The sequence below is a fragment of the Camellia sinensis genome, chromosome 11 (genome assembly GCF_055761805.1).
Source record: "Camellia sinensis isolate YWXY chromosome 11, ASM5576180v1, whole genome shotgun sequence".
Lineage (NCBI taxonomy): Eukaryota > Viridiplantae > Streptophyta > Magnoliopsida > Ericales > Theaceae > Camellia > Camellia sinensis.
In genome coordinates this window covers 102,595,397-102,613,702 of record NC_138971.1, presented here as the reverse complement: position 1 = coordinate 102,613,702, position 18,306 = coordinate 102,595,397, and the positions used below count along the sequence as shown (strand labels likewise).

At 36.8% G+C, this 18,306-nt stretch overlaps 1 long non-coding RNA gene and 1 pseudogene across 2 annotated transcripts in view; one reads left to right on the top strand and one right to left on the bottom strand.

The window, feature by feature from the left end:
- The window catches only part of LOC114271298 (cytochrome P450 CYP749A22-like), a 34,324-nt pseudogene extending 17,524 nt beyond the window's left edge, over positions 1–16,800 (top strand). The window contains exons 9-10 of the transcript XR_014344591.1: positions 15,458–15,831; positions 15,944–16,800. The product of XR_014344591.1 is annotated as a cytochrome P450 CYP749A22-like (transcript). The remainder of the gene's footprint in view (positions 1–15,457; positions 15,832–15,943) is intronic.
- Positions 12,691–13,197, bottom strand: LOC114314822 (uncharacterized). The gene is made up of 2 exons (XR_014345317.1): positions 13,046–13,197; positions 12,691–12,938 (listed from the first exon to the last, which is right to left on the bottom strand). It is a non-coding gene; the product is annotated as an uncharacterized LOC114314822 (long non-coding RNA).
- Positions 16,801–18,306: the final 1,506 nt, after the last annotated feature.

The window sequence follows — 18,306 nt, the reverse complement described above, 5'->3', positions numbered from 1 at the left end:
TTGGTGGGTCGAGTTACGATTGATGTAACGAAGACCGCTTTGATCCTATATTAATATAGTTAATGGACAAAATTGTTTGGATACCCTCAAGTTATGATAACAAATTTCTGAGCTCACTAAAGTTAAGCACATTTTTCAGGATACATATGTGGTCCAGTGGGAGATTGTTAGATAATGTCTCAATGGGACCACATAATTAAATGTGGTGTTATCATTTATAAGAAGCCTACAATTTAAGTGATTCAATTTAGTTAATAGGCTTAAGGGTATATGTGTTATGGACCTAATGTGTAGATACTAGTTGTATAATTTCTATTTCTATGAGGGGCAGAAATAGAAATTAAAACATATTGGTTAAAGTTGGTTTTCATTCCTTTTGAACTTCCACAACCTTTCAGTTTTGAAAACCAATAAATAGAAATTAAAACCAATAATGGTTAAAGTTGGTTTTCATTCATTTTGAACTTCCATAACCTTTCAGTTTTGAAAACCAATTACAACTTTTAAAAGGTTATGGTCCCTATTCCTTCCCAAGTGGGAAAAAAAAAATAAGAACACTGTCATTTTTCTTTCTAAATCCTCTCAAGGAGAAACATAAGGCACCAAAGGGGAAAAGATTAGAAGGCAATAACATAATCAATAACAAAGAGTTCATTGATAATCACGCTTCCGTTTAACCGTTCATCAATGGATTCAGGTATGTCATTTTGTCTTGATTTCTTGATAATACACATGGTAAATGATCCAAAGTGTAAGGTTTATGTTCTGAAATTTATGTTGATATCAATACCATTCGTTATTTTAATATTGAACTACCATTACAAATAGAAGTTTTCTTTTCTAGGAGGTGGATGTTGTATTTTCTAAACCATCAGGCAGTGGCCTAAAAGCTCTACTTCCATGAAATGGTCAATTTAATGAAAAGGTTAAAAAAAAAAAAAAAACAAAAAACACAAAAAACACACACAAAAAAAAAGAGGAAAGGATAATGACTAATCATCTACATTTAATTGTCATCCCCGCTTAATTGAAAGAAAAGCTAAAGCTAATCAGTCAAATAATAGAAACCCAACATGTTTATGATTTTGGAATTCTCTACTCTAATTTTTTTTTCTTTTTCTTTTTTTTTTTGTCTTTTTGCTTTTTTTGCCAAAAGTTCCCTTGTTGATGATTCGTATTCTATTATAAGATTTTTTATTTTTTATCTGGATGAAATTATGTTATATCAATTAGACAAAAAATAAATCAAGGAAAACTTTATAGGGAAATATTCCCTAATTATTAATTTATAAGTAATATTATGATTAATAAATTTAGGTATCGTTCAATGTGATGCCTTGCATTTTATTGGCCGCATCATATGATTGATCCCACCTTTATTTAGGAAGTAGCCCCATCAAATGAAATTGCTAATCCGTGTACAATGCCACATTAAATCGTATCAAAATATGATCACCTTGGGATTACTATTAATAAGATTGAAATTTGACAAAATAAATTTACCTGAAGATAGGAAGCTTGATTTTGAAAACATTTCTGGAAGTTATAATACCCAACTTTGTCAACATCTCAAATATGTCTTTCCCTTCCAAATTACTACTCCCAAAAGCTGTCATTGAAATAACTTGTGATGTTAATACTCTAAACTCTTCAATACCTCAATTTCTTCACATTCATGTTGCTTCCACCTTTCTAGCATCATCTCTACACTGGAGATCATTGCTGGAACCATATTCTACACAATACATATACATCATTTTTTTTTTTTTTTTTTTTTTTTTGTATTATCAACTCAATATTCACAAAAATTCTTATTTCTATAGATGTAATTTCTCCAAAATTAAAAATTATTTGGTAACAATGATGCATTATGAAATCTTTATTGGAGAACTATCATAAAAATTAGAAATGAGAAAATTAACTATAACTCACTGAAGTGCATATGACACCAATACCCTCTTTGTAAGTGGACATGATTCACATTATACATCAACTTGCACTCCACTAATTTACGATTAATTTATCCATTTTATACTTTTATAATATTTTCTTATATGCATTTTAATAATAATAATAATAATAAAACAACAAGTTTAGTAGAAGCATACTTTCAAGCTCTCTGCATAGAGAGCATGGTTGGCTAGTTTCCATAACTTTGAGCATTTTTCACCTTCCGATGTCACAAGGCTGTTACCTAACAACTTCTTTAAGGAGCCTTCAGTTTTCATTTGTGGATAAGCTTTTTCTTTATTTTGAAGTATTTCTTTGGCAAATTTTGATTCTGTAATAACTAACTGACCTTTTGGACCATTCCATGTAAGAAAATTCTTTCCTATTTCACACCAAAAAATTAATTAATTAATTAATTAACAAAAATTTAACTTTAAATCATAGTGTAATGAAACCATGGAAGTAAAAGCCAGCTACTACATAGCAAATCGGTTGGGTTTGAATCAGTTTTTGAACCCAATAACTCGGTAATTTCATAAGGAAACTGTCTGATTTGCATTGTGTATCACTATGAATTGAATATTGACTTCAATTTTTAACAGAATCCATCTATTTCAACAGATTAATTATTTTGAAATTTGACTCCGGCTAATTGGCAATGGGTGCAGATTAAGCTACTTTGTAACTTATTTTAATTTAGAAGTTTATGCTAAACTGTTTGCTAGAATTTCTACTTACAATTTATTAGGCATAAATAATTTAAATATGTTAAAAAAATTAATTATTTAAAAATTAAAAAAGCAATGTTTTTAATTTTTACTTTCCCATTAACAAATTTTAACTTAAAATAAGTTACACCGGGCACAATGACACAACACGTGAAGCATTTTATCCAACTGGTCTCAACTTGGCTGATGTGGGATTGTCAAAATGCAAACTGGCTCAACAATTATGTTAAAAAAAAAAAAAAAAAAAAAAAAAAAAAAAAAAAAAAATTGTCATTCCATCTATAATAATAAATAAATAAAAGTTATATTAGTTTTTTAATATTTTAGTCATTAATAATATTTTCTCAGAATTATGTTTGTTTCTCTGTCTGCCTTGCATAGAAGAATTTAAAAAATATATTTTTAAATACAAAAAAATAAAAAAACTTGTTTTCTCTTTTTTTTTGTCCTTTCTTTTTTTCTTTTAAATGCAAAACTTTTTATTTTTTTGGTCCATCTAATCGAATAGAATCCAAAAGTGTAAAGTTTTTGTTTTTAAAAAAAAGATTCATTAAAGACAAAAATAAAATATAAATTAAAAAAATAAAATAACAAAAAAGCCCAAAAATAAATAAATAAATAAATAAAAACCTCAAACACCCACCAAATTAATATTTTTAAAACGATTTATTAACAATTTACAAATAATTCATTTTGGAAATTACATTTAGCATTGAATTCGGCTTCTCTCATATTAATATCTCAACATGGGAGAGTTTGAGGGGCTAAAGGGTGGTTACATTTTGATAATTTGAACCGTTCATTTTATAAGGCTCTCAATGTATATAATCACTGAAAAAATTTACTTTGATCCAATAATCATAATATTTTTATTTCATCTCATTTGTCTCCAAAAAATAAATGACAAATATATTTTTTAAATTGACCATTCATTTATTAGTGAATAATATAATAACATATAAATATTACGATTATTAAATTGACCTAAATTTTTCATGAATGATATATATTTAGAATTTCATAAGAACAGTTCGAATTATCGAAACGAGATCCATAATAAGCTTTAAAAAGACCCTTGAGTGTTAAGCTTTAAAAAGACCCTTGAGTGTTAGACGAGTTGTTTAAGATTTTTTTTTTTTCTTTAAAAAAAAGAAAAATCACGATCAGTTGTGATACATATTATTTGTGATACTATTAGATATTAGACGCTCAAATACCATGATTTAAAACTACATGAATGAAACTAAGACTGAAAAGAAATAAAAATAAAATGATCAGTACCGTAAATCTTGAGCCAAGAGTGTAAATGAGGCTGGAGTCTAGCAAATATTTGATGGGATAAATCCATGGGTCTGCTCATGGATTCGGTTCTCATCCTCAGCATTTCTTCGGTGTTTCCATGGATGAATTTGTAAGCAGGGCCTCTGATTCCTTGTGAAGCCAACACACGTTGTATGTGAATTGGATTCAACCATAGTTTGTGAAAGAGCTTGATCAGAACCAAGAACACGTAAAGACACACAAAGCTCGAAACAAGGATTGCTATGCTTCCCAGCACACCCACATTGAATCGGCTCTGTGATTTTGGTAACGAGGGAGAGAAAAAGAGAGGGACTGAAAGTTGGTGTTATTATATTATGTTTCAGTGTAATTACAAGAGAGCAAGCTCCCTCTCTTTATAGAGAGGAGAGGGAGACAATTAGCATCGGATGCCTGGAATTTACTAAAGCTAAAGTGAAGTTCTCTTCTTTACAGCTACACATGGAGCCTTTACAAATGCAAGGTTACAGCTATACATAGTGGGGGATATATTATATGTATATTATATGTTAACAGCCCCCCGCAAACTCAAGGAGGGTAGGCATCGACCAAGTTGAGTTTGGAAACAAGATCACGAAAGCGCCCAGGAGAATGAGCCTTGGTGAAGATATCAGCAGGTTGATCGGCAGAAGCAATTGGGAGAAGATGAACAGTACCACGTGTAACATGTTGTCGAATGAAATGGCAATCAATCTCAATATGCTTGGTGCGATCATGGAAAACATCATTGTGAGCAATCTGAATAGCACTCTGATTGTCACAATAAAGAGTGGTAGCGCCAGAAGAGGAAATACCCATATCAGTGAGGAGCCAGCGAAGCCAGAGAAGTTCCTGAGTAGTATCGGCAAGAGCTCGGTATTCAGCTTCGGTGCTAGAACGGGCAGTGAGGGATTGTTTTTTGCTACGCCAAGTAAGAAGAGAATCCCCTAAGAAGAAACAGAAGCCCGTGGTGGAGCGTCGATCCGTAGGATCCCCAGCCCAATCAGCATCAGAGAAGGCACGCAGTTCCAGAGATGAGGAAGCAGAGTAGTGAAGGCCATGGAACAGGGTGCCTTTGATGTACCGAAGGATGTGAAGGAGAGCAGTATAGTGGGGAGTGCGAGGAGCCGACATGTACTGACTAACAATGTGAACAGCATAGGCAATGTCAGGACGAGTTACTGTGAGATAGACAAGACTGCCGACGAGCTGACGATAGAGAGTAGCATCAGGGAGGAGAGCCCCGTCGAGAGGAGTGAGACGAATCTGAGGATCAACTGGAGTAGATGTAGTTTTGCAATCAGTAAGACCAGCACGAGCCAGAAGATCGGATGCATATTTGGCCTGAGATAAGTAAGAGCCAGTAGGATCATGAGAGACTTCAAGGCCTAAAAAGTAGTTGAGAGTACCAAGGTCCTTCATCTCAAACTGTCGGTGGAGAAAGCGTTTGAGGTGGAGAATACCAGCTGCATCATTACCAGTGATAATCATATCATCCACATACAGAAGGAGAAGAGTGGTACCATGAGGAGTAGTCCGGATAAAAAGAGCAGAGTCATAGGAGCTGGAGGTGAACCCAAAGTCATGAATGGTAGAACTGAACTTAGCAAACCAGGCACGGGGTGCTTGCTTGAGGCCATAGAGGGCACGCTGTAGTTTGCAAACCTTATGAGGGGGAAAAGTAGACCCAGGGGGAGGTTGCATGTAGACCTCCTCAAGAAGATTACCATTGAGGAAGGCATTTTTGACATCCATTTGAAAAAGCTCCCAGTGGCGAGCAGCAGCAACAGCCAGTAAACTGCGAACAGAGGTAAGCCGAGCAACAGGAGCGAAGGTTTCCTCATAATCAATCCCATATTCCTGGTTGAAACCCTTGGCAACAAGACGAGCTTTGTAGCGTTCAATCGAGCCATCAGAATGAGTCTTGATTTTGTAAACCCATTTGCAGCCAATCGCAGTTTTGCCAGGAGGAAGGTCAACAAGATCCCAAGTATGAGTTTTGTCCAAAGCCTGAAGTTCATCAGTCATAGCTTGCTGCCAAAGAGGATTAGTACAAGCCTCACGATAGGAGGTAGGTTCATAAGTAGAAAAGGCAGCAGACCCAACAATATAATCACGAAGGTGGATAGGAGGTTGAGTTACCCGGTGTGGTCGACCCGTAGGAGGATCGGTGGGAGGAAGAACCAGTGGAGAAGGAGGTGGTGCAGGGAGAGGTGGACCTTCAGGGAGAGCAGTCTGGTGGGGAGCAGGAGTGAGCAAGGGCGTCTCAATGACGGAGGGACCTGTATCAAAATCATCAGAGAAGAGATCGATGGAAGGATTAGTAAACAGTACATTAGTGGAAAGTGCAGGTAAGTGAAATGAGGATAGGGAGGAAAACATTTGGTGCTCCCAAAAAACTACATGGCGGGAGATACGAAGACGTTTAGAGAGAGGGTCCCAACAGCGAAAGCCTTTATGTTCAATTCCATACCCAAGAAAGCAACAAAGACGAGAACGCGGTTCAAGCTTGGTGCGTTCATGAGATTGAAGGAGAACAAAGCAGGCAGAGCCAAAAACCCGAAGATTAGCATAGGGAGGGGGAGTGCCATGCAGACGTTCAAATGGAGTTTGATTATGGATGACAGGGGAAGGAGCACAATTGATAGTGTAGACAGCAGTGAGGGCAGCTTCCCCCCAAAAGTTTTCAGGGCAGGAAGAAGAAAGAAGGAGAGCGCGAGTAGTGTCAAGAATATGCCTATGTTTCCGTTCAGCACGGCCATTTTGCTGGGACGTGCCAGCACAGGAACGATGAGGCAGTGTACCATGACTCTGAAGAAAAGAAAGGAAATCTGAATCCCGATATTCCATAGCATTGTCGGAGCGAAAAAGTTTGATGGTTTTAGAAAATTGGGTGTGGATCATTTGGGCAAATCGATAATAAAGAGTTTTGAGGTCAGACCGAGTTTTCATGAGAAAAATCCAGGTAAACCGTGAAAAATCATCAATGAAAACAACAAAATAACGAGATCCCCCCATAGTAGTGGTAGGGGAAGGGCCCCAAATATCCGAATGTATAAGATCAAAAGGTGCACAGGAAACAGAAGTACTTTTATTGAATGATAAAGCAGGTTGTTTGGCAAGTTGACAGGGTATACAATCGAAAGTATCTGGAATTACATGACCCAATTGTCCACTAGAAACCAAAGACTTTAAGCGAGTAATAGAAATATGTCCTAAGCGACAATGCCAAAGCTGAAAAGGAGATAATGAGGAAGCAGAGGCAGGAGCAGCAATCTGAGGAGAGGCAGGAACATGAAGGTGAATGAGCTCATAGAGACGTCCATGCTTACGGCCGATCCCAATAGTCTGCCTCGTCTGAGGGTCCTGCACCAAACAATGAGTAGCAGAAAAGGTGACAGTTAGACCAAGTTCACATAATTGACCAATAGAGATAAGGTTTAAAGTGAGAGCAGGGATATGATAAACTTGAGGTAAAGTTAAGGAAGATGTGGAAACAGTACCAAGATGACGGACAGTCATGAGAGAACCATCAGCAGTTTGAATTGAGGGAATATGAGGAGAGGAAGAGATAGAAGAAAATATAGTTGAACTGGAGGTCATATGATTACAACAGGCAGAATCAAAATACCAAGAAGAGTTACCTGGAATTACAGACAAAGCAGTAGGAGGAGGTGTACCAGAAGGGGAGAGAAGGTGTTTGAACATGGCCTCGACATCTGTTGGAGAAAAGAGAGGGGTAGACGGAGCCGGAGACTCAGAAAAACCCTCAGCGGCAGCAGCAACAGTGGCGGTGTGAGGAAACTGATTCCCAGGATGAGATTGGTTCCTGGAACGATGAAAGCCCCCCCGAGAAGAACCACCGCGAGAAGAGTGGTTGTTGGAGGATGAGCGGGATGGATGGCGAAGACAATCCTGTTGCAGATGACCAGGACTAAGTTTGTTGCAATATCGGCAGGTTCTGACTGGGCAATTGACCAGGAGATGTGTGGAAGGAAGGCCCCGATTCTGACAGTAGAGACAGGCAGTGGTCCGCTGGGGGAATGATGGTTGGAACGGGGGAGTGGCAAGAACAGAGTCCACATGATGAGGTTGGAGAGTACCAAGACGAGTCTCTTCTGATAGCAACTCAGAAATAGCTTGTTCCAGAGTGGGCAAGGGATGGCGATGAAGAAGAGAGGCACGTACAGGCTCAAAAGATGAAGTGAGAGCCATAAGAAAGTGCACCAACCTTTGCTGATTACGATAAGCAGTAAATAAAACAGCATCTTCTTGGTGAGGCCAAGTTGGTTCAGAAAGAGCAAGCTGGTCCCAAACGGAGTACATTTGAGAGAGGAAGTCATTGATGGACTGACTAGATTCTTGGCGCATCCGATGAAGTTGGCTCTGAAGTTGATATTGATGAGCAAGACCAGTAGTCTGGTAGCATTCTTTCAAAAAATCCCAGATATCTTTGGCAGGAGTGGTGACAGAGTCAAGCTGAAAGCGGCCAAACTGAAGACTGATAGAGGTAACAGACGTATTCCGAAACCAGGTAATGATTTGGTAATTCTTACTGTCCCATTCCTCAAGGCGATCTTCATATGTAGGAGTAGCAGGGGAAATAGTGGTTTCAGCAGTGTCTTTGACCGGTTGGGTGATGTCCCCGGTGATAATTCGCCAGAGCTTCTTTCCTTTGAGGAAGGAAGACATGGCTTGGGCCCATAGAACATAGTTGGAACCATCCAAAATAACGGAAATAGGATGGGAGGCATCAGGACGATCCATAATAATAGTGGAGGAGGGCTAAATGGATAGGGAGAGACCTGTAGGAGCAAAATTAGGTAAAACAGAGTGTACCAGTGAGTCCGGAAGGTCGAAAATAGCTAGGAAAGGTGGGCTGTGCAAGGATGATGTCAGCAGGGTGGAAAATGAGGTCAGCGGCGCACGTTAGCAGGAAGGGCGTGCGGCGCACGGTAGCAGAGGGGACTGGCAGCGTATGTTAGCAGAATGGCGCACGCGGGTGCACAATAGCGGAACGGCGCACGCGCGGCTCACGGTAGTCGAACGGCGCACGCTGGTGCACGGTAGCAGGTACGGCGCACGACAGGGCAGGATGGAAGGCGCGTGGCAGCGCGTGTGAGAGTGGCAACGGAAGCAGAGACGCGCCGAGAGAAGAAGCGGCGCGTGAGAGCGCGTGAAGGCTTGTTTGGTGATGGGCTTGGTGCCGTTGGGATCGTAGGGAAATTCCGAGCTGTTTGGTATAGTCCACTGTGTACGGAACTAAGACCTAAAATTGAGGGATGCCAGAATTGTGTTTCTAAGCTCTGATACCATGTGATTTTGGTAACGAGGGAGAGAAAAAGAGAGGGACTGAAAGTTGGTGTTATTATATTATGTTTCAGTGTAATTACAAGAGAGCAAGCTCCCTCTCTTTATAGAGAGGAGAGGGAGACAATTAGCATCGGATGCCTGGAATTTACTAAAGCTAAAGTGAAGTTCTCTTCTTTACAGCTACACATGGAGCCTTTACAGATGCAAGGTTACAGCTATACATAGTGGGGGATATATTATATGTATATTATATGTTAACAGGCTCAACTGTGACAACGCTAAAAAGTAGCTAAAGTTTGATATGATAAGTTTGGCGGTGGTGGTGTACTTTTTTTCCTTTTTGTGATTTCTGATTAGTTCGGTGGGTATTTACAGGAGTAATGGCGAGGGGGTATCTTTGGAATTTACGACAATAATATTTCTAAAAGATGACGCAACAGTCAACCGGAGCATAAAATAAACGAGGGGTGCAACTGGAGGTGATTCGGTTGAGTGGAGAAGTTATCCAAATTCAACCCAAGTTATGTTGAGATTTGTCTAAATCTGTCCAAGTCTAAATTATAATCTGAGGTTGTCTGTGTAAGCCCGACCCAAGTTAAATCCGAATTATCCGAATTGTAAATGAATTTTAGTTTTTTTTTTGTAGCTACATTATTAAATTATTAAAATTTGATTTTATTTATAATTTGTTTTAATAGAAAATCATTAATACTATCAAAACAAATAATTTATATAATGTAAGAGAGATGTCACTATAGTAGTGTAAACATAAATTTCAGAACATAAACCTTACACTTTGGATCATTTACCATGTGTATTATCAAGAAATCAAGACAAAATGACATACCTGAATCCATTGATGAACGGTTAAACGGAAGCGTGATTATCAATGAACTCTTTGTTATTGATTATGTTATTGCCTTCTAATCCTTTCCCCTTTGGTGCCTTATGTTTCTCCTTGAGAGGATTTAGAAAGAAAAATGGCAGTGTTCTTATTTTTTTTTTTCCACTTGGGAAGGAATAGGGACCATAACCTTTTAAAAGTTATAATTGGTTTTCAAAACTGAAAGGTTGTGGAAGTTCAAAAGGAATGAAAACCAACTTTAACCAATATGTTTTAATTTCTATTTCTGCCCCTCATAGAAATAGAAATTATACAACTAGTATCTACACATTAGGTCCATAACACATATACCCTTAAGCCTATTAACTAAATTGAATAACTTAAATTGTAGGCTTCTTATAAATGATAACACCACATTTAATTATGTGGTCCCATTGAGACATTATCTAACAATCTCCCACTGGACCACATATGTATCCTGAAAAATGTGCTTAACTTTAGTGAGCTCAGAAATCTGTTATCATAACTTGAGGGTATCCAAATAATCTTGTCCATTAACTATATTAATATAGGATCAAAGCGGTCTTCGTTACATCAATCGTAACTCGACCCACCAATGGTCACGTATACTAATACAGCTAAATGACATAGATCAATCATGGATGCGTAGCATGGAAATTACATGTGATGTGATCCATACATGCCTATTTCCAACTGGTCCTACTTAACTTTATTGAGATCAATACTTCACAATACGTAACAGAGCGTAATAAACTGAATATTTCATTTCTACAGAAATTAATCTAATTACATAGATAAAACTCAAGGCTGACATAAAGCAGTAATATAAATACAAACTCCCACTAAACCAGAATGTTCTCAAATAGAACAACACCCATCTGAGCAGTGTGCTCATGAAAGACCTTGGGTGGTAGTCCCTTCGTAAGTGGATCCGCTATCATGGAGTTTGCCCCAATGTGCTCTATGGAAATCTGTCCACTCTGCACTCTTTCTTTTACAACTAGGAACTTGATATCAATATGCTTTGATTTTGTCGAGCTCCTGTTGTTATTGGAATATAAAACTGCAGACTTATTGTCACAATATAACTTAAGTGGTCTTGCAGTGCTTATATTCTTCATTCATGGCTTCTATCCACTTATGAGAGTTGGAACTTTCCATGGCTTGACGAAAGTTGATTGGATCATCTTTCGACATTCCATTTTCTACCTCATGTTCCTGGAGATATACAATATAATCATCTGAAAATGCAAATCTCCTTTCTCTGGTGGATCGCCTTAATGGCACAGATTCTTGAGGTTGAGGTTGTAGAGTTTGTTCCTCAGGAACAATTACCTCATCTTGAATGGGGGTTTGAACTATATTATCTTGAACAACATTGTCTGGTTGAGGATCCGAAATTACTTCTCGAGCAATGACAGGTATAAGAACCTATGATTGGTCAAAAATAGTAGTAGGAAGTGGGATTACTCCTGCTTCCTCCTCAAAGACAATGTCTCTAACTGGATTTCTCCTCCCAAACTCAACATCCTCAAAAAATGTTGCAATTCCCGTCTCAAATATTGACCTATTTGTGGGATCATAAAACTTGTAACCCCGTGATCGTTCGGCATAGCCAATAAAGTAGCTGCTAATGGTTTTAGAGTCCAATTTTCGTTCATGAGGTTTATAAGGCCTCGCCTCAGCAGGACACCCCCACACATGCAAATGTTTTAGACTAGGCTTTCTCCCAACCCAAAGCTCATAAGGTGTTTTTACAACTGCTTTAGTTGGCACCCGATTTAAGATATAAGTTGCTGTCTTTAGAGCCTCACCCCAGAGGGACTCTGGTAAAGTAGAATGACTGATCATACTTCTTACCATATCCTTAAGAGTCCGGTTTCGTCTCTCAGATACACCGTTCATGCTAGGTGATCCTGGCATGGTGTATTGTGGGACGATTCCACATTCCTTCAGGTATTTTGCAAACGGTCCTGGACGTTGTTCACCTGATCCATCATATCTGCCATAGTATTCACCACCACGGTCAGACCTGACACTTTTAATCCGTTTGTTGAGTTGTAACTCAACTTCGGCCTTAAATTTTTTGAATACGTCTAAAGACTGTGATTTCTCATGGATAAGAAATAGATACCCATATTTGGAATAGTCGTCTATGAATGTGATAAAATATTGTTGACCATTCCAAGACGCCATAGGGAATGGGCCACAAATGTCCGTATGAATTAATTCTAAGACATCTGTAGTCCTATGGACACCATATTTTTTATTTTGGTCTGTTTTCCCTTGATACACTCAACACAGACATCAAAATCTGAAAAATCAAGAGAGTCCAAAATTCCATCAGACACAAGGCGCTCAACTCTAGATTTAGAGATGTGACCTAGGCGTTTGTGCCATAATGAGGCTGAATTTTCCTTAGTTAATTTACGGTTTGTACCTCGTGATTCCACGTGCAAGGTTGCATTATAAGATGCAATAGTTTCGAGCAAATATAGATTATCAAACACATTAAGTAAACCAGTACCAACAACATTGGAATTAATAGACATACTAAACTTCATATTTCCAAAAGAACAATAATATCCCAATTTGTCCAATACAGAAACAGAAATTAAATTCCGTCTAAAGGACGGTACAACAAAAGTGTCTAATAAATCCAAATAATAACCAGTTTTCAGTAATAATCTAAAGTGCGCTATTGCCTGCACTTCTATTGACTTGCCATCACCCACAAAGATGTATCTTTCAGCATCAGTTGGCTTTCGGTAGTTCAGGCAACCCTGCATAGAAACACATATGTGAGTAGCAGCACCAGAATCTACCCACCAAGTGTTTCTTGGTACTGAAGCTAAATTTATTTCAGAACAGACCAAAACATGAAATGTACCTTTCTTTACACGCCAGGCGACGTATTTGGCACAATCCTTCTTTCTGTGTCCGGGCTTGCCACAAAAGAAACAACCATCCTGCACTTTCTGTTTCTTTGGTTCCGGACCCTGAGGAATAGCAACTTCCTTTCCCTTATGCTTTCTTTTGCCCGTATGCTTGGAGGTGCTTTCCAGATGAGCACTTTCAGTCCTTTCTTACTTCAATCTCTCTTCCTCTTGCACACCAAATGAAATGAGCTCATTGAGAGTCCATTTCTCCTTCTGGCAGTTATAACTAACCTTAAATTGGTTAAATTGTGCAGGAAGAGAGATGAGAACTAAATGCACGAGCAAATCATCAGATAGGTCGAGCTTTAGTGCCTTAAGTTTTGAAGCAAGATGAGACATTTCCATTATGTACTCGCGAACATTACCCTTGCATTTATATTTTATTGAAATCAAGCTTGCTAAAAGCGTGCTTGTTTCAGCTTTATCGTTTTTAGCAAAACGCTTTTGAATTTCTGAAAGAAATTCACCGGCAACGGTAACATCCTCTGTTATTGCACCCCGAAAAACTTCTGGAATCCCACGCTTCATGATCATAAGACTTAGCCTGTTAGAACGATCCCACTTTTCAAAGTACACAGTTTCCTCAAGAGTACTTTGTGCAGTGAGAGCATTCGGTTTTGGTATCCTTAATGCCAAGTCTATGTCCAGGCAGCCGAGAACAATCAATATGTTCTCTTTCCAGTCCTTAAAGTTTGTTCCATTTAACATTGGAACATTGTTCATGTTGGCAGAGACTGAAGTAGTCGACATTAAAGCTGAATAGAAAAGAAAATAAAAGGAATAAACAATTATGCTCACATTAAGTTACCAAACAGATAATCTCTAAATAAATTAATTTAATGACAACATCTTAAGATACCTAGCACAACATTAATACCAAGCCTTTGGGTAGTGATATTAACTGTAAGTGGTATTCTTGTTGTAATGATCAAACATTGACAATAAGTTATGTCAAATAACAAATCTATCTTTTGATGGATTTATTTTTCATATTAGGTTTTCTTGACAATTGGCACATGTTTATCACCACAAAATGTGTGTGTAATTCTGCCAAGTCTTAATCATGTCTTTGGACCGATAAATAGCCGCATGAGATACACAGACATGAACTTCAAAACATTCCATATAAAACAATCTAGACAAGAGAGATCACTTTTGTGACATCTTGTTTGAATTGACTAATATTGAGAGTGTTAGAAAATTAAATTTCTGTAGACGTTGTATGAAATTACATTAAATTTAAAGATTTTTAAATTTGTGACCCCATATATGTTATATAATCTGCAACAATTCCAATTATATATATACATATATAAATAGAATTGACGGGTCCAAAAAATAAATAGTTTTTTTTTTTTTTTTTTTTTTTATGATGTTCAAAATTAAACCGATCAAATCGCAAGATATATCTATATATATATAAATACATGATGTTCATCCATTTGAGAGAGAAAAAAAAAACTGCCCACCGAATCATTTTACAATTCCAGAAAACAGATTGCCATTTTCACAGAACAAAACAGGAAAAAACAGAATTTACATCCATAAGAAAATTCAGAATCTGATTCAAGGAAAATAAAGCATATCAATTCTGATAAGACACATGATATGCATGCTCTGATACCAATTGTCAACATAAATTTCAGAACATAAACCTTACACTTTGGATAATTTACCATGTGTATTATCAATAAATCAAGACAAAATGACATACCTGAATCCATTGATGAACGGTTAAACGGAAGCGTGATTATCAATGAACTCTTTGTTATTGATTATGTTATTGCCTTCTAATCCTTTCCCCTTTGGTGCCTTATGTTTCTCCTTGAGAGGATTTAGAAAGAAAAATGGCAGTGTTCTTTTTTTTTTTTCCCACTTGGGAAGGAATAGGGACCATAACCTTTTAAGGTTGTAATTGGTTTTCAAAACTGAAAGGTTGTGGAAGTTCAAAAGGAATGAAAACCAACTTTAACCATTATTGGTTTTAATTTCTATTTATTGGTTTTCAAAACTGAAAGGTTGTGGAAGTTCAAAAAGAATGAAAACCAACTTTAACCAATATGTTTTAATTTCTATTTCTGCCCCTCATAAAAATAGAAATTATATAACTTGTATCTACACATTAGGTCCATAACACATATACCCTTAAGCCTATTAACTAAATTGAATCACTTAAATTGTAGGCATCTTATAAATGATAACACCACATTTAATTATGCGGTCCCATTGAGACATTATCTAACAATTGATGTTGTAAAATATAATTAGTTGATCTATTCAATTGTACTAAACTATTTCCCTTACAAGAAGCGTGGGTTGTCTTTCTCATCCTAATTTTGATTGATCATTTTATATTTGTGCAGTCAAATTTAGAAAAGTACCGATGATATAGAATCAGAAAAACTTGAACACGGGACACGAGATTCAATTTTAGAGATTATAAAGAAAAGAGAAAACACAATGATAGAAGTAGACAACTATGGGGCTGATCTTCTTGGGCTACTTGTGAAGGCAAAGTAACGATGCAGATGAGAATTAGAGGATTACAGTGGAAAATGTGGTTGATGAGTGTAAGGCCTTTTACATTGCTGGACAGGAAACTACAACCACCTTGCTTGCATGGTCTGTTCTTCTTCTAGCAATCCATACAGATTGGCAAGAGGAAGCAAGAAAGGAGGTCCTTGAATTGTTTGGCCAACAAGATCCACATGCAGAAGGCATTCCAAGAATGAAAAAGGTACATTAACACTAGTGATCACAAAATCAGATTATTTATCCTTTTGTACAAATACACTGAAGAACACATATCATTCAACATTAACTGGACTTTTCTATTCCTTTTTGTATAGATGAACATGATCATTAATGAGTCTCTGAGACTATATCCTCCTATCATCAACATTACAAGGAAAGTTCAACGAAAAGTCAAACTGGGACAATTCATTCTTCCGGCCAATATAAATGTGACTATTTTGACATTGGCACTTCATCGTGATCCTCAAATATGGGGAGATGATGTGTATCTTTTCAAACCAGGACGATTTTCAGAAGGAGTTGCTAAAGCTACCAACAACAACCCAGCAGTGTTTCTTCCATTTGGTTTTGGACAACGAAGTTGTGTTGGCACGAGCTTTGCAATCAATGAAACAAAAATTGCTTTGTCAATGATTCTGCAACGCTATGCCTTCACTTTATCCCCAACCTATAGTCACTCACCAGTTCAAGTTTTAACAGTTCGTCCGCAATATGGGGTTCAAGTCAAGCTTCATGCTCTTTAGTATTATATAGACAAGTTTTGCTAATAAGATGTTTTATGGGTGAACATGGTAATAAGTCTTTGCTGCTATCAATTTAGGCCAAGTTTGGGAAGACAAATTAGTCCACACTTTTTATCTTGTTATCTTTTTTGGGTCACGTCAATTAACATCTCCTCTCTACTTTTCTACACATGTTTTTATAAAAAGTAAAAAAGTACACTTATTTAGAACATCCCAAATAACCTCTTAGTTGTATACTGTAATGGCTTTTGAAGATTGTCGAACTATGGAGGAATGACAAATAAATTTGTAAAGAAAATAATATCATCACATTAGTTTGTTTCAAGCTAATCATGTGAGGGAGAACAACAAATATAGAGCATCGAAACTTATCATGTAGAGAAGTTGTATCGAGAATATAATGCAAGAAAACAATGCTTAATTCCCAATAATTTATGCACTTGCTTGTTATTATATAAGATTAGAGGCAATTAGTTACATTGTATCTTAATTCATATGTATAATTCTTAAAACAATCCCTAGGCATGTTAAAATTTTTAACTTTTCCTTAATTTGACACTAAATATATATATTTTTTAATTGCAATTGAATTGCTAAGAATCAATATGAAAGCCTTGATGCCACTAAAAGCGTGTATGAATTGAGAAGCATCCGCAAAAAGATTAGAGCGTTGATGTGTATCACAATGCGAAAAGCTTAGAATTGAGTATCTACCACATTTCCAAGGATTTGTTTCTCAATGATTGATACTATATATTCAAAAGAAAATGACTTCTTCTTTGTCTACCTTACTCTTCATTTTTACTTATGTCAATATTCAATCAAAATGCAATTATAAACTCCAAGAACAAAATGTCTGTTATACTTAATTCTTTAGTTTGTATTTGTATTAATTATGCCTTTTATTCGTTTAGTTTTTTCTTTGCCAAATTTCCCTAGGACAAGTCAACTCAATTAAGCCCTATTACTTGTTGTGCAGGTTTGGTTTGGCTTTCCAAAAGCAACAATTTAAATTAACCCAATTAAAACCCACTCAAACATGTCCATTTGTCATCATAGTCATCAAAGATTTTATGGACATATAATGAGCCTTAAAAGAAAAGCTAAAAGTTAAGTTGGATAAGTTCATCTCTCCGTCTAATATAAATGTTCATAAATCATGACCTTTTGCCCACACCTAATCATCAAACATAGGCACAATATGATTCGTCATTCAAATCATAAATATTTGAAGAAGGGATGGCAAAATTCATTTGATTGGAACCTCAATGTTTTGTAAGCTCAATCTTTGCAATCTAAAGCTTGCATTCTTGATAGTGATTTTGCTCTACTAAAGAAGTTCACCCTTCTAAAGAAGTATGTGTTGGAAAAATATATTTCTCATTGAAAGGCAATTTTTTAGCCAAAAAAAAAAAAAAAATTGACTATAAGTCTTAGCGGTGTGGAAATATAGAGTAACTAGGCATGCTTGGACTTTCTCAACTATTGGGGAGGACAACTTTAAGGCCTCCACAAATTGGAATAGTTTCTTTTCTGTGGAGATCAAAGGTGACCCACACAACACCAGCTTGTAAAGATTCCTGCTTCCAAGATCCATCAATCACAAGGTCCATAGCTGTAAATCTGCAATATCAAAAGTAAAGAAAGAATGCGAGAGTCTTGATCCAACTTTCAACACAATTAGGATATTGCAGTTAGAGCTATAGGTTGATTCATAACCATAGATTAGGAATCACATTCCAATGACAAAGTTTATAGGCCATCAAAATAGTTTGCGTAGTAGGAAGGTCATTACAAAAGTTTGTTTTTTTACGATGAATCCAAGTTGCCCATAACAACGAGACAAAATGAATTAATACATCATCATCCAGGACTTGTTTAATCTAGTTTTGAAACCAATCACTAGAGGAGACAGCCTCACGGCCAAGTGTCGA